Consider the following 15,952-nt stretch of genomic DNA (forward strand, 5'->3'; position numbering starts at 1 on the left):
GTTCAGTTTTTTCGGTCAGTGCCGAAAGACCTCAGCATTCGAACTGTTATAATGACTCTCGTCTCATTTTGGCTGTGGACCAAAGCTAACCCGTCCATTCTGTTCAGTGCACTAATTTACTGTGATCAATAGAGTTAGGTGATCAGTTCACACCAGAAATGTTAAAATTCAGTTAAAAACGACCTCCAGGAAGACGCTAATTTCTGCTGGCTGTGGGATTGCTAATAGTACATTAGCATGAAGCTAACAGTGATTTACATGAACACTTTATGGCCGTTCTACATCAAACACAGACATTTGAAGCTTTTAAAGACAGTAACATATACATTATATGGCCAAAAGTATGTGGACACCTGACCATCACGCCTATATGAGCTTGTTGGACGTCTCATTTCAAAACCATGAGCGTCATTATGGAGTTGGTGCCCCTTTACAGCTACAACAGACTCCACTCTTCTGGGAAGCTTTCCAAGTTTGTTTGTGGGAATTTGTGCCCATTCAGTTCCAGTTCACCCCAAAGGTGTTCAGTGGGGTTGAGGTCAGGGCTCTGTGAGGGCCACTGGAGTTCCTCCACACTGGCCACTGGTCACTGTTTATCCCTCCTCCACCAAACTCTACTGTTTATCACTCCTCCACCAAACTCTACTGTTTATCCCTCCTCCACCAAACTCTACTGTTTATCACTCCTCCACCAAACTCTACTGTTTATCAATCCTCCACCAAACTCTACTGTTTATCAATCCTCCACCAAACTCTACTGTTTATCACTCCTCCACCAAACTCTACAGGTTTATCACTCCTCCTCCAAACTTTACTGTTTATCACTCCTCCACCAAACTCTACTGTTTATCACTCCTCCACCAAACTCTACTGTTTATCACTCCTCCACCAAACTCTACTGTTTATCCCTCCTCCACCAAACTCTACTGTTTATCACTCCTCCACCAAACTCTACTGTTTATCCCTCCTCCACCAAACTCTACTGTTTATCCCTCCTCCACCAAACTTTACTGTTTATCCCTCCTCCACCAAACTCTACTGTTTATCACTCCTCCACCAAACTCTACTGTTTATCACTCCTCCACCAAACTCTACTGTTTATCCCTCCTCCACCAAACTCTACTGTTTATCACTCCTCCACCAAACTCTACTGTTTATCACTCCTCCACCAAACTCTACTGTTTATCCCTCCTCCACCAAACTCTACTGTTTATCACTCCTCCACCAAACTCTACTGTTTATCCCTCCTCCACCAAACTCTACTGTTTATCACTCCTCCACCAAACTCTACTGTTTATCACTCCTCCACCAAACTCTACTGTTTATCCCTCCTCCACCAAACTCTACTGTTTATCCCTCCTCCTCCAAACTCTACTGTTTATCCCTCCTCCACCAAACTCTACTGTTTATCCCTCCTCCACCAAACTCTACTGTTTATCACTCCTCCACCAAACTCTACTGTTTATCCCTCCTCCACCAAACTCTACTGTTTATCACTCCTCCACCAAACTCTACTGTTTATCCCTCCTCCACCAAACTCTACTGTTTGAGCACGTGGAAGGCAAACATCTAGACTGTTCTCTGTGCTGGCAGGTGGTGGAACGAACTCCCACTGGCTGTCCGTACAGCAGAGTCTCTCGCCGTCTTCAAACGCAGACTGAAGACACTCCTGTTTATTCAGCACTTAAATGAGCACTAAATTAAGTATTGATTGTAATGTATTGTACAGCACTTATGTATTTTATCGTATTGCACTGTTCTGTGTTTAACTCTGTCCCTTTTTCACTAGGTGTCAATGACCTTCTGATTCTAGCAGTATCTGAGCTCAGGACCGGCTTTCTCTCTAACCTATTGGTAGCTAGCGAAGATTCTTTCTCTGGATAGACAAAGCACTTTTTGTAAGTCGCTCTGGATAAGAGCGTCTGCTAAATGATGTAAATGTAAATGTAAATGTACACCACTCCAGCCGACGCTTGGCATTGGCTTGGCGGCTTTGCTGTCTGTGTTTGCATGGTCTCTCTGCTTCGTGGTTGAGCTATTGATGCTCGCAGATGCTTCCTTTTCACAATAACAGCACTTACAGTTGGCTGGGGCAGATCTAGCAGGGCAGAATTTTCACAAACTGACTTGTGGTAAAGGTGGCATCCTTTGATACTGGCACATTTAAAATCACCAAGCGCTTCAGTACGAGCCACTGCTGCCAGTGTTTGTCTATGGAGACTACATGGCTGTGTGCTTGATTTTATACACCTGTTAGCAATGGGTGCGGCTGATACACCTGCACTCCATAACTAAGAGGGGTGTCCACATACTTCTGGCCATATAGTGTATTTGAGCTTGTATGTATCAGTGTTACAGTGAATCTTAATCAAGCTGACATAACAAAGGCCACAGTTTTCATGCTGGAACCACAAAACTTCAGAAAATATCTATATTTGTGTTGTAGTCATGGCGACCCCTGGTTCCTATCACCACTGTAAAGACATCTGAACCATTTCACACCAAACCACTCTGAATCACTCTGTTTACATCTCACACACTGGATTATGGGAACAATGGGAGAACTTGCTGGGCTGGATCTACTTTGATACCATTTTTTGTATCTTTTACTATTTTTTTTGGACTTTTTTTCCCTTTTTTTTCCTTTGACATTCATTCCGTATGCAAGTGAATCAAATCTAATCTTCCTCTAAAAGTGTTTATTGCATAGCAGAGGTGTCCAAACTTTGTTCAAAGGGGGCCAGAACGGACATACCAGAGGGTCGGTCATTCTTTGCCAAAATGTTATTCATAAACCATTTTAAATATTCAGTATTCAAAACATAATAAAAACACAAAAATATAGGACAAATAATATTTATTGTACAAATGATTGAATTTGAGTTTTTTCTCTTCTTGTCTGATGAATATTTATGGTCCATGCTGGATAAAATAGATAATGTATTTTAATATTAATTTCATCACAGTCTCCTGACATACGAGGCACACAATTGTTATGCAAAAATATGGTTCTTCAAGAGTTCTTTAGTAAAGAAAATGGTTCTATATAGAACCATGAACACTCAAAGAACCCTTTGCATAATGGTTCTTGACATTGTGAAAGCGTTCTTCAGATTGATAGAGAATGTATTGTATATGGTTCTATGTAGCACCAAAAAAGGGTTCTTCTATTGTTTCAATCTTGACACAATGTAGCAATAGAAGAACTTCAGCCTCAACCCTTAACCTGAACCTACACTCTAAAAAAGATGGTTCTTCAAGGGTTCTTTTGTCAAGACAGTGGTTCTATATAGAACCATCTACAGCACATTCTCCATCAGTCTGAAGAACACTTTCACAATGTAAAGAACCATTTAATCATGAAAAGGGTTCTTTGAGTGTTCATGGTTCTATAGAGAACCAATGTCATTACAAAAGAACCATCTTTTTCAGGGTGCAGGTTCAGGTTTAGGATTTAGGGTGAAGTTAGTGTGAGAGCGAGGCAAAAACTGTAGATAAATTCAGTAGAAATGTACATTATTGGCTCTTCAAGCGTTCTTTAATAAAGGCAATGGTTCTAAACAGAACCTTGAACACTCAAAAAACCACTTGCATGCTTAAATGGCTCTTCGCATGGTGAAATGGTTCTTCAGACTGATGGAGAACATGCTGTATATGGTTTAGCTGTTATGATGTCAACCTTTTTGGTGCTCTGTAGAACCATATATACCACGTTCTCCATCAATCTGGAGAAACACTTCACCATTTAAGCATGAAATGGAAGTATATATATAGTATATAGAGCTCATGGTTCTAAATAGAACCATTCTGTTGTCTAAAGAAGCCTTGGAGAACCATCTTTTTAAGTGTGAAGAGCTGCACATCTATCAACCATCAGTGGAGCTTCAGAAATAAAGCATTACTGCTGTTATTGTGCAGCTAAAGCACTGCAGGAACATCATGTCAGCGACAGCTAATGCAGTTCCATGGAAAGGCTCGGCTCTGTGGAGCTGCAGTTATTTGTAGTGAAAGTGTGCAGCAGGTCTGCTGGAGCGCCGAGTGATCCAGCTGTGCTGTAGCTGGCGGCTGTGTCTCCTCTGCACCGAGGCTGGAGATGATTGACCGAAGAGCCCGAGGAGCCTCTCGGCTGAAGATTAGCGCCAGAGCCTATGATTGACCACCACCACACCGCCACCATACCACCACCGCACCACAGCGCCGGACGCCGTTCATGCTCAAATAAACAGCCGCAAATGTGCAGCAGTGGCCCTACAGTCCTCTCTCTCTCTCTCTCTCTCTCTCTCTCTCTCTCTCTCTCTCTCTCTCTCTCCCTCTTTCTTTCTCTCTCTCTCACTGTCTTTCTTTTTCTCTCTCTCTTTCTCTTTCTCTCTCTCTCTCTTTATCTCTCCCTCTCTCTTTTTCTCTCCCCCTCTCTTTCTTTCTCTCTCTTTCTCTCTCTCTCTCTCTCCCTCTTTCTCTTTCTCTCTCTACTTTTCCTCTCTCTCTACCTCCATTTCCTCCCCCTCTCTCTCTCCATCCCACGCCCTCTTCCTCCTCCTCTTTCTGCCGCTTCTCCGTGGATGAGTGCGAGCGCTGGCTCTTTTTTTCTCCAGCAGGATGGAAAGAAGAAGGATTATGTTAAGCCTAAAACTCGGCCCTTATCTCGCCTCGAGCAGAGAGAGAGAGAGAGAGAGAGAGAGAGAGAGAGAGAGAGAGAGAGAGAGAGAGAGCAAAAGGCAAAGAAGAGGAGAGAGAAAAGAGAGAAAGAGAAAGAGTACATGGACAGATAGAATGAGGAATAAGGAGAGAAAAAGAAGAGAAAGAAAGATCAAGAAAGGGGGAGAGAGAGAGTACAGAAAGAAAAAAAATAAAGAGAAACGGGAAGAGAGCGAGAGAAAGAGAATGATGAGATGAAGAGGAAAGAGCAAAAGTGGGAAAAGAAGTAAATAGAATGAGGAGAAAGAGAGAGCAAAGAAAGGTGACAGAGGGCAGAGAGAGATGGAGAGAAGATGACAAGATAGAGAAAGAGGAGAGAGCAAAAGAGAGAGAGGAGAAAAATGAGAGAGGAAAGAGAGAGAAGGATGAGAAAGAGAAAGAGGAGACAGAGTAAACAAAGAGAGAGGGGAAAGATAGAATCACTCTGATCTGCCCCATTTTGACCACCATGGAGCTTCACGCTGTACAAAGCTATGCAAACCTCACCTTCATGAGGTGGGTTCCCCTTTTGGGTCTTGGTTCCTCTCAGTGTTTCTTCCTGTTGCTCTTAGGGAGTTTTTCCTTGCCACTGTCGCCACTGGTGACACTCATGGGGGCTCAAACCCGTTTTTTTCTGTAAAACTGCTTTGTGACAGCACCTGTTGTAAAAAACGCTATATAAATAAACTTTGACATACCAGCATAGTGGAGCTATAAAGCAGGGGTTTCTAATAAAGTGGCCAGTTAGTGGAAGCACAAGTTGGGCGTTTCTAATAAAGTGGCCAGTTAGTAAAAGCCCAAGTTGGGCGTTTCTAGTAAAATGGCCAATGAGATGAAGCACAAGTTGGGTGTTTCTAGTAAAGTGGCCAATGAAATGAAGCATAAGTTGGAAGTTTCTAATAAAGTGGCCAGTTAGTGGAAGCACAAGTTGGGCGTTTCTAATAAAGTGGCCAGTTAGTGGAAGCCCAAGTTGGGCGTTTCTAGTAAAATGGCCAATGAGATGAAGCACAAGTTGGGTGTTTCTAATAAAGTGGCCAGCATTCAGCATAACAGATTATTATTTAAATTGCAGTATATTTATTTATTAATTAACTTCGGGATATTGAAAAAAGTACCTTTAGTGTACAGTTTTACACCTTTAGTGTACAGTTTTACACCTTTAGTGTACAGTACGTCTCTAAACATAAATCACAACGATTTTCCATACAGCAAGGGAATCTAAACTTTTGGAAGGCAAAGAGAGCTCTTTATCGAACTGCTTCCCTCTGAACCCTCATTGGGTGTTTCTTATAAAGTGGCCAGGAAGCACAAAGCAGGTGTTTCTAATAAAGTGGCCAGTTAATGGAAGCACACGTGGGTGTTTCTAATAAAGTGGCCAGTGAGATGAAGCCTAAGGTGGGCATTTCTAATAAAGTGGCCAGTGAGATGAAGCCCAAGGTGGGTGTTTCTAATAAAGCGGCCAGTGAAATGAAGCACAAGTTGGGTGTTTCTAGTAAAGTGGCCAGTTAGTGGAAGCACAAGGTGGGTGTTTCCAATAAAGTGAATGGTGAAAGTATTTAACGTGCTTTATAATGTCTGAATAACGTCTTTTCATTGTTCTAAAATTTCAGAGATGACTTTGTTACAGCAGTGATGATACTGGGTGACTTTGCTGAGCAGGAAATCTTTCAGACATGACAGAACGTGGAGTCACTGTGTTTATGTTTTGCGGCCTGTAAGGCGGAGGCTGATTCAGCAGCCAGAGAAACGTCTGTTTCAAGTTTTCACCTGGAATTCATTTGTTCAGAAAGACACAGTGTCCGCTACGTACCTGCGGTCAGCGCTGTGAATTCTGGGTTAATTCCCACAGGTGAGAGTCAGGCCCCGCCCAGTGGAACAGACCCTTTACTGACAGATCTTCCGCTCCATCTGCGCTGCTCTCCGGTCCGGCTGCTGTAATTAAAGCCTGGCTCTTCTGTCTGCTGCTCTGAAATCCCAGGTGAACGCGTCCGTGCGCCGCTGCGGGACAATGGGCCGGCTGCTGCGTGAACAAGGCCTTCCTGTGTCCAACTTCTGCCCCATTCACCTGCCCTAATTACCCCAGTGTGCTGCAGTCTGCCCCCAGAGACCCCAGAGACCCCCACCAACCACACATTAGCATACTACACATACACTACAGCACAAACGCTTAGAAGATAATGTTAAAGCAAAAAATCAATCAGACTATTTTTCTCAAGTGTTTCAAAGAAAAAACAACTTTAGAAACAAAAGTCTGATAAACATTAAAGTTTTACTTTCACAGACATTTATCAACATCTTTATGAACATGTTTTCTAAAGAAATACTTTTTTGTAAAACACTAATTTTGGTTTCTAGTTCATTTTTTCATTGAGTGTACATCTTATTAACACAAACAAATCAGCAAATTACAAAGTTTGTTTCAAAAATTAACTTAAAATAATTTTAAAAATTAAACAAATAATTTTACATTTTTACTTTAAATACACTTTTTTAGGTATACTTTAACTCTTACCAGAGTATTTTGATTTTATTTATTTATTTATTTATTTATTTATTTATTTATTACCAGAGTATTTTTCTTCAGTAAGTGACTTATGTACTGTCACCTCTGGCAATTAGTAAGGCTGCGCAATATGACCATATCTTATCATTATTGTGATAAATTATGTCACAATATGTTTTTCTGAGCATATTGTTGATATTGTCGGTACTGAAAGAACACTAACCACGTGTTTCATAACAAAGTGAGCATAATTAGTCCTGTTTAGCTGGATTTTGGGCAGTGCAGTTTGTGAGACATTCAATAAAAGTATTTGTAGTTGTAGGAGTTTTATTATTATTATTATTATTATTATTATTATTAGACTACTTTTAAATGTGACACTACAGGTTGTATTTTGTCTGTTCCACCCTAAACCTCAGACAGGCCGAATAATGTGACACATATCGTGTATCGTGAAAATGTCTTAAATTATCATGATATACTTCGATATATTGTGAAACCCTTACTGTTAGCCTTGTAATGTACCTGCTATCTCAATGAGAAACATCAGCCCTGTAAAAACTGACTTAAACTGGAGGAGCTGGGCCTTTTGTGAGCGGTCATGAATCCTTAGCATGAAGAAGGAGCTTATCAGATGAAGGAGTGAGCGATTTATGAAAAGAGTGCATTGAGAAAACCTCTCACACTCGGGCTGCGCAGGTCTGCTTGTGTTTGTTGTCGAGCCTCATTAACATCACTGTGCTTTAACTCCTGGCACTGAACTCCCTGAAAGATTAGTTATGACTTATTGGGCACCGGCGCTTAACGAAAATATGGCATTCAAACCAAAACATCATGAAGATGGAAGCCCAGGACTTAAGTTTTTAAGACTTGTCAGAAGTTGGGGGTAGAAATGCTGGAAGTGTTGAAACTCTAAGCCGGGCTTTGTGACTTTGCATAAGCAATAAACCCCAACAAAAAGCCTTCAAAGCCTCAGATTCCACTGGCACACAACACAGCTCTCACATCAGTGGGAAGAGCGTCTGTAACGTACGAGAGGAAGCATTAAACGCTGTTCATTGATAAAAATGTAGACAGGCAGCTATTCTGAGAACAATGTGAACAATTTGTGCACTTTAAATCATAAATAAGCTTAATTTGTTCAGTAATAAGTGGAATAATAACTAGCTGGGGATCATTTGTGAACAAACTAAGTGGAATTAGCATTGAAAGCTGTTGTAAAGCTGTTTTTCACTTAAATCTTAGAACCCTATGACACTATGGTGTTTTGGTATTTTAGTCAATTGCAATTACAATTATTAAATATTTACATAAGACAGTGAAACATGCCATTTGCTGATTTTGATTTGAGTCTGGAGTGAATCGTGTCACTCTTTTAACCCTTTGTTATAATATGAAGGCTTACAGCTAATAGAGATATGATATGATGGAAGCGAGTGGGGTTTGGGTGATTTGAAGCTGGATTGCTGGCTGATGGATGGTCACAGCTGGATGAAATCACTCTGGATTGTGAGGGCAGAGTCTGTTGAGTGATCTGATGTATGAATCATGTCACTGTTTTAACCCTGTGTTGGAATATGAAGGCTAAAAGCTGAGCACTGTTATCAGGATTTTGGGTGGCTTTTGAAGCTGGATTACTCATTTACATTTACAGCATTTAGCAGACGCTCTTATCCAGAGCAACTTACAGAAGTGCTTTGTTGTCACTTAGAGAAAGTATGTTTGCTAGTACAAACAGTTTAGGGAGAAAGCCAGTCCTGAGCTCAGATACTGCTAGAAACAAGAGTCTGTGTTGATACCCAGAGAAAAGAGAGTTAGACACAGTATAAGTGCAATAGAATACATTTCAATAAGTACGTATATTAGTGCTCACTTAAGTGCTGTGAGAAGAGACGGTCTTCAGTCTGTGTTTGAAGACTGTGAGAAAGTCTGCTGTTTGGCCAGCCAGTGGGAGTTCGTTCCTCCACCAGGACAGAGAAGAGTGTTGATGCCTGTCTCCCACGTGTCTTGCGGGACGGCGGGTCAAGCCGAGCTGTACTCGAAGCTTAAAGGGCTCGAGGCACAGTTCGAGTTTTGGCCATCAGGGAGGGAGGGGCTGGTCCATTTCTGGCATTGTAGACATCAAAGTTTTAAATCCAGTGCAGCTACAGGAAGCCAGTGAAGGGAGGGCAGCTGACGTCACGGCTGATGATCACATGCTGGCTAGCGAGGGCCGGGCCTGCCCCTCTCCAAAAGTGTTACTAGTTTGTTTTTGGAGTGGTTGCTAGGTTGTTGCTAAGCGGTTGCTATGGTGCTGCAGGTGGTTGCTGTGGCAGGTGGTAGCTGTTGATAGTTGATATGTTTTAAAGTGGTGACTACACACAAAAAATTAGTTCTTTAAGGGTTCTTTAGTAAAGAAAATGGTTCTATATTGAACCTTTTTGAAAAACCTAACAAGATTGACATTGTAAAAATAGAAGAACCCTTTTTGGTGCTATGTAGAACCATCTACAGCACACTCTCCATCAGTCTGAAGAAACATTTTACGATGCAAAGAATCCTTAATCACGCAAATGGTTCTTTGAGAGTTCGTGGACCCACATAGACCACGATCTTTACTAAAGAACCCTTAAAGAACCATCTTTTTAAGTGCGTAGGATGTTGCTAAGTGCTTAACTTGACATCCCAGGAGGTCAGTAAGGTGTTGCTAGGTGGTTACTGTAGTATCTGTTAATGGATGTAAAAGAGTTGATTGCAATAGTATTCCAGGTGGGTGCTAGGTGATTGTTATATGCTGGCTAAGTCATGACTGCGGCACTGATAAGTGGTTGCTGCGGTGTTTTAGATGGTTGCTAAGGTGTTGCTAAGGTATACAAGGTGGTTGCTAGGGTATTGTTAAGTGGTTGCCTAGATATGTCAGTTATAACATACCTTGGTTAAACTTAAATTTCATAAATGTATTCAGTGACCGATTTACAGAAACACAAGCTCCAGTATTAGGCGTCAGGTTTGGCTGATGCTCTTGTATAACATCCAATCTGTAAGTGTATCTTACATAAGGGCAGAATAACAAATCAGTGTGGCTGAGACAAACTGTCAAACCAGCAGAAAGCAAGTGGAGCGTAGTGGAGAATGCAGGCGTGGCAGGTCTGGAGTGGAGTGGAGTGGAGTGGAGACGTGAGGTGAGGTGGGTTTTTAGGGTACAATGGTCCTTTCTTCATCAGCCCTGATCCTATCACTCTACTACTGCCTGAAGACATGAAAGACCCGCTGTAACGGCAGGGAGGAGAGGGACAAGTGGAAGTAATGAAAAGGAGGGGGGGTGGGAGAGAGAGAGAGAGAGAGAGAGAGAGAGAGAGAGAGGAAAGGAGAAAGGAGTGAGAGCAAAATTCCTTTTTCTTTAAATAACATGACTGGAAACAGCACCCCGCCCCCATATCAGTCCAATCAAAGCGGGACTTGACTGACATCTTAGTGACACCAGACTCCAGCTTTAATAAGCCCTCGTTTTAGGGGGGCTCAGTGCTTTGTCTCAGGTAGAGCTTTCTTGGCAGAGTCTCTTTATGGTGAGAAATCCTGAATTATAACAAATGTTAGTCACTCATGGAGGGAACACAGAGGTCTAGTCTGTCTCAGAGTCAGTTCCCGTATTTGTTCAAATGTCGCTTCTCAAATGTCTGACAGTCTGGATCAAATTTTATATTCAGCGTTCTCCTAATCCGTCTCCCACCTTTAACGGATGTTGGTCTGCATTTACTCTGTTTCAGTTCTCCTTACTTTTTACTTCATCCCTACTTTTATTACCTCAACAGGGTTTTTATGGTATGCTTGAGTTGATCGCAGTGAGGGCCAAGCTTTTAGGATGTTTTAAGATACTGAGAAATGACAAATTACACTCAATTTAAGTTTAGTTTTGGATTGCTGTCATCCCAGCTAGAATTTATGTTCTAAAAGTATTCTGAGAATATTATTACATTATTAACACGTGTAGGTAATGTTAGCCAACCCTGTGGAAACATTCCCTGCTAGCTGGTAGTACGAATGTTTATTCGGTTTCTGGATGAGATAAGATCTTAGGCAACTCTGTGAGGCTACAGTTAAGTTCTGACAGAATTGTGTGGGGTTTAAAATTCAGAACTCGACTGCAGCCCAACAAAATTCTGTCTGAACCTAATTATAGCCGACAATCAGACGGAATTATGTCAGCTACAATTGGGTTCAGATGGATTTTTTTTGGCTACAATCAGGTTCAGATGGAATTTTGTCGGCTACAGTCAGGTTCAGATGGAATTTTGTCGGCTACAGTCGGTTTTAGATGGAATTTTGTCAGCTACAGTCAGGTTCAGATGGAATTTTGTCGGCTACAGTCAGGTTCAGATGGAATTTTGTCGGCTACAGTCGGGTTCAGATGGAATTTTGTCGGCTACAGTCGGTTTTAGATGGAATTTTGTCAGCTACAGTCAGGTTCAGATGGAATTTTGTTGGCTACAGTCAGGTTCAGATGGAATTTTGTCGGCTACAGTCGGGTTCAGATGGAATTTTGTCGGCTACAGTCGGTTTTAGATGGAATTTTGTTATCTACAGTCAGGTTCACATGGAATTTTGTGGGCTACAGTCAGGTTCAGATGGAATTTTGTCAGCTACGGTCGGGTTCAGATGGAATTTTGTGGGCTACAGTCAGGTTCAGATGGAATTTTGTCGGCTACAGTCGGGTTCAGATGGAATTTTGTGGGCTACAGTCGGGTTCAGATGGAATTTTGTCAGCTACAATTGGGTTCAGATGGATTTTTGTTGGCTATAATCAGGTTCAGATGGAATTTTGTCAGCTACAGTCAGGTTCAGATGGAATTTTGTGGGCTAGAGTAAGGTTCAGATGGAATTTCATCAGGCTACAGTCGGGTTCAAGTGGAATTTTGTCAGACTACAGTCTGGCTCAGACAGAATTTGGTCAGATATAGTAGGGTTTGGATGGAATTTTGTTGGACTACGGTCAGTTATAGACACAGTTTTGTCGGCCTAGTCAGGTTCAGATGGAATTCGGTCAGCTATAGTCCGGTTCAGACAGAATTTTGTCAGGTTCTGAATTGTCCCCCTCCCCTTTTTATTTCTACACTCAGTCACTGTTCTAAAGAAGCATGTATAAATGAACTATTCTCATCTTCTGGAGTCCATTCCACAAATGTCTTCCATTATCTTATGGAATTTTAGTGGAGGAACTGAGGCGGTTATCTCTCTCTTTAATCTCTTAAACTGGCTCTCTTGTTTCTTTGTCCTGGCTTCATGAAACTGCGCAATAAAAGAGCTTTTAACCCCGGCTCTGAGGGCTCCACCTGGACCAGACTGGCCCATAAACCTTAGAGTGAGTGCATCAAAGAGAAAAGGAGGGGAATGGGGCTACGAAGCTTAAGAGAGAGAGAGAGAGAGAGAGAGAGAGAGAGAGAATTGGGAGGAGGAAGGGCATTCAGGTTAAAAATGCAGGATCTTTTACATTGACATTCAGAGCTTGAGTGGTTTGAGTGGTTGAGGATATATCATGTGTCGTGTCTTCAAACCTTACACTGTTCTTCACAGACAGACCAACTCATCCCTCCACAAACACTTACTACACTGATAACAGGCCGGCCAGCTCAGTCCACTTACCCACATCTCACTCTCCTGTACACAGCGTTTCATCTTATAGAGGCAGTTCCTGAAACCTGTGCATTTTATAGACGGCATTTGGCCAGACAGACACGGTCTCTCATGACAGAGTTCAGCCTCCAGTTGTGCTCTCAAGGCTCCGCCCACAAATGTGAATTTATAGCAACTATTTACAGAAAGCTGATAAAAATCACATTCAACCTAATGAGAAACTGTAGAACAGACTCAGTTTATATCACAATACCTACATTTAGAGTCGGTTATTCATTCAGCCTAATGAGAAACTGTAGAACAGACTCAGTTTATATCACAATACCTACATTTAGAGTCGGTTATTCATTCAGCCTAATGAGAAACTGTAGAACAGACTCAGTTTATATCACAATACCTACATTTAGAGTCGGTTATTCATTCAGCCTAATGAGAAACTGTAGAACAGACTCAGTTTATATCACAATACCTACATTTAGAGTCGGTTATTCATTCAGCCTAATGAGAAACTGTAGAACAGACTCAGTTTATATCACAATACCTATATTTAGAGTCAGTTATTCAACGTAATGAGAAACTGTAGAACAGACTCAGTTTATATCACAATACCTACATTTAGAGTCAGATATTCAACGTAATGAGAAACTGTAGAACAGACTCAGTTTATATCACAATACCTACATTTAGAGTCAGTTATTCAACGTAATGAGAAACTGTAGAACAGACATTGTGTTTAAACATATGAATTTAAGTGCAGTTTAATTGCAGTATATATGGGGATGTGCCTGAAGTCTGTACCAGCTGTATCTATCAGAATATCAATTAATACATCAGTTTATATCAGTTTAAATACAGCATACAGTATAAGTTAAAGTGTGGTGCACAGGTTATAGGGCTGCCTGGAGTCTACACTTTTAACGACTCCCTCCTTTGAGACAAATCAGGGGTTCAAGCAGGGGGGTGATCTCATTTCACGCCATTAGCCCCCATATAACCAATAATATGCAAAGACGAGATCGTTCTCCTGAAGCAGTTTCAATTATGTAAAACTGAAAGTACAGTGTTGTGCATTAGAGGACGGACGGGGAATAAAAGTCTGATCCTGAAAGGTGTTATCTGAGCCATAAGACTATTAAGTGAGATAATGGAATCCCACTGCAAACATGACGCTGACGGTTCTGAGAGTGATGGTCTCTGTGTGCCGACAGCTTTAAGTTAATTACTCAAACAGTGAAGGGGCTTCAGCAGAGCTGGAACTGAAATATTAAGGACCCCAGTGTGAAAAAAGAAATGGGTATTTTGAACTAAAATTACCTTCAATGAATTAGAAAGCAAAACAATGTAATGTTTGTGTACCCACTATTGCTAGGGGTCAACAAACTGGGCGGTCTAACGTAGATAAATGGTTTTAGTACACAGACGAGTCAAAATATTATGAGCACCTGTCTAATGAGGTGTTGGTCCTCCATGTGCTGCCAAAACAGCTCCAACTCACAGGGGTGTGATGGTTCTTTAGTAAAGACATTGGACCTCAGATTGCTCTTCCAGATTGCAGCAAAAAGGCGAAAGATAAAGAAATAGTTCATTTTCATTTTACACTGTTTATGTGAATATCAATAAAAAAAGTTTCTGGAATTTAACAGCCATATCAAACGCGTGTCAGACTTGGGTCGGGTTCAAATTTCACATTCGGGTTCTCACAGCACACCTGGCATGATGCCCAAAAGCATTGCTTGGTAAATAAATATATTAAAGTGGAATTTTAACTGGAGTTTGGACAGCTGACTGCTTTATTCCATCATTATTGTGTATCATTTTTATTTATTAATCTATTTCAGGCTGAAATTTGTTGAGCTCAGGCTGGGTTTGGACTGTGATTTGGGTTGCATTCGGGTTCAGACCAGAATTTCAGGCCCGATTCAGGCTCACTGGCCTTCAGAGAAAAGCTCTGAATGCCTCAGAGCGTCCGCGTCGTTCAGCAGGACGGCCGAAACAGCCTTTAATCCCGACTCTGCTCACTCTGCAGTGCTGTGACAGCTCAGACCAATGCCTCACCACGCTCTTCATTTCCATTCCAGCAAACAGCTAACGAACACCCTCCGTCCAAATTAACTGCTTTTTTATGTGCTCGTCACTCCCCCCAACCCCCCGCACACAGAACAGTATCCTCTGCTCACTCGAGGATGGAAATTAAACTGCTATTGTGTGCTACTTATTACAAATTGTATAAGCCCTTGGCTCAGTCAGGTACCAGCCACTTTTTCAGCATTTGCATTCCTTCAGTGTCAGCATGGAGGAAGTCTGAATGTCAGAGACTGTAGAAAGCTGCCACTGAAAGGGTTTAACTGTCTCTGTGACAGAATATTTTTTGCAGAAGGGCAGGAAGGAGAGGGCAAAGTTCAAAAGAGCATCTTTTATATGCACTTACATGCCAAGAACAAGCATTACTAAGTTAAAGGGTTATAAGTTAAAGGGGCATTACGGCCCACCCACACGGAAATATCATATATGACTGTGTATGCACATAGAACATAAAGAGTCAGGCATGTATTTTAAAATATGTACATATATGTTACAATGTGCACACTGTATGTATATATATATATATATATATATATATAGCGAACACATACATGCATCATATATGAATGACATACAGGATCGGTTCCCCTTTTGAGTTGTGGTTCCTCTCAAACACTGTAAAAAATTATCAAATAATAAAAGATTATTATTAACTTACTATTAGAAGTTCATCAAACCAGGTTACGTTTTTTACAGTATAGTTTCTTCTGCTTGCACTGTCGCCCCTGGTGCTGCTCATTTTGGACTTGGACCCAGATTTTCTCTGAAGCTGCTTTCTGACAGTCCCCACTGTATAAAACACTATATAGCTAAATCTTTCAGCGATAATTTTATATCCTTTTTGTTTCATCGTCCATCAGTGTTTTCAGTACAGTACCCAAATTACACAAATACATAATACACACACTGAGAATATCCCACTGATGAAGAGGCAAATAAATAGACACCTGGCCGTAGCGTTAGCTATCTGGCCTTCAGATTGATGGAGAATGTGTTGTATGTGGTTCTATCACACCAAAAAGGGCTGTTCTACTGTTACAAGTTTGACATCATAAACCATTTGGTGCCGTAAAGAACCATTTT

The sequence above is a fragment of the Colossoma macropomum genome, unplaced genomic scaffold (genome assembly GCF_904425465.1).
Source record: "Colossoma macropomum unplaced genomic scaffold, Colossoma_macropomum, whole genome shotgun sequence".
Taxonomy (NCBI): domain Eukaryota; kingdom Metazoa; phylum Chordata; class Actinopteri; order Characiformes; family Serrasalmidae; genus Colossoma; species Colossoma macropomum.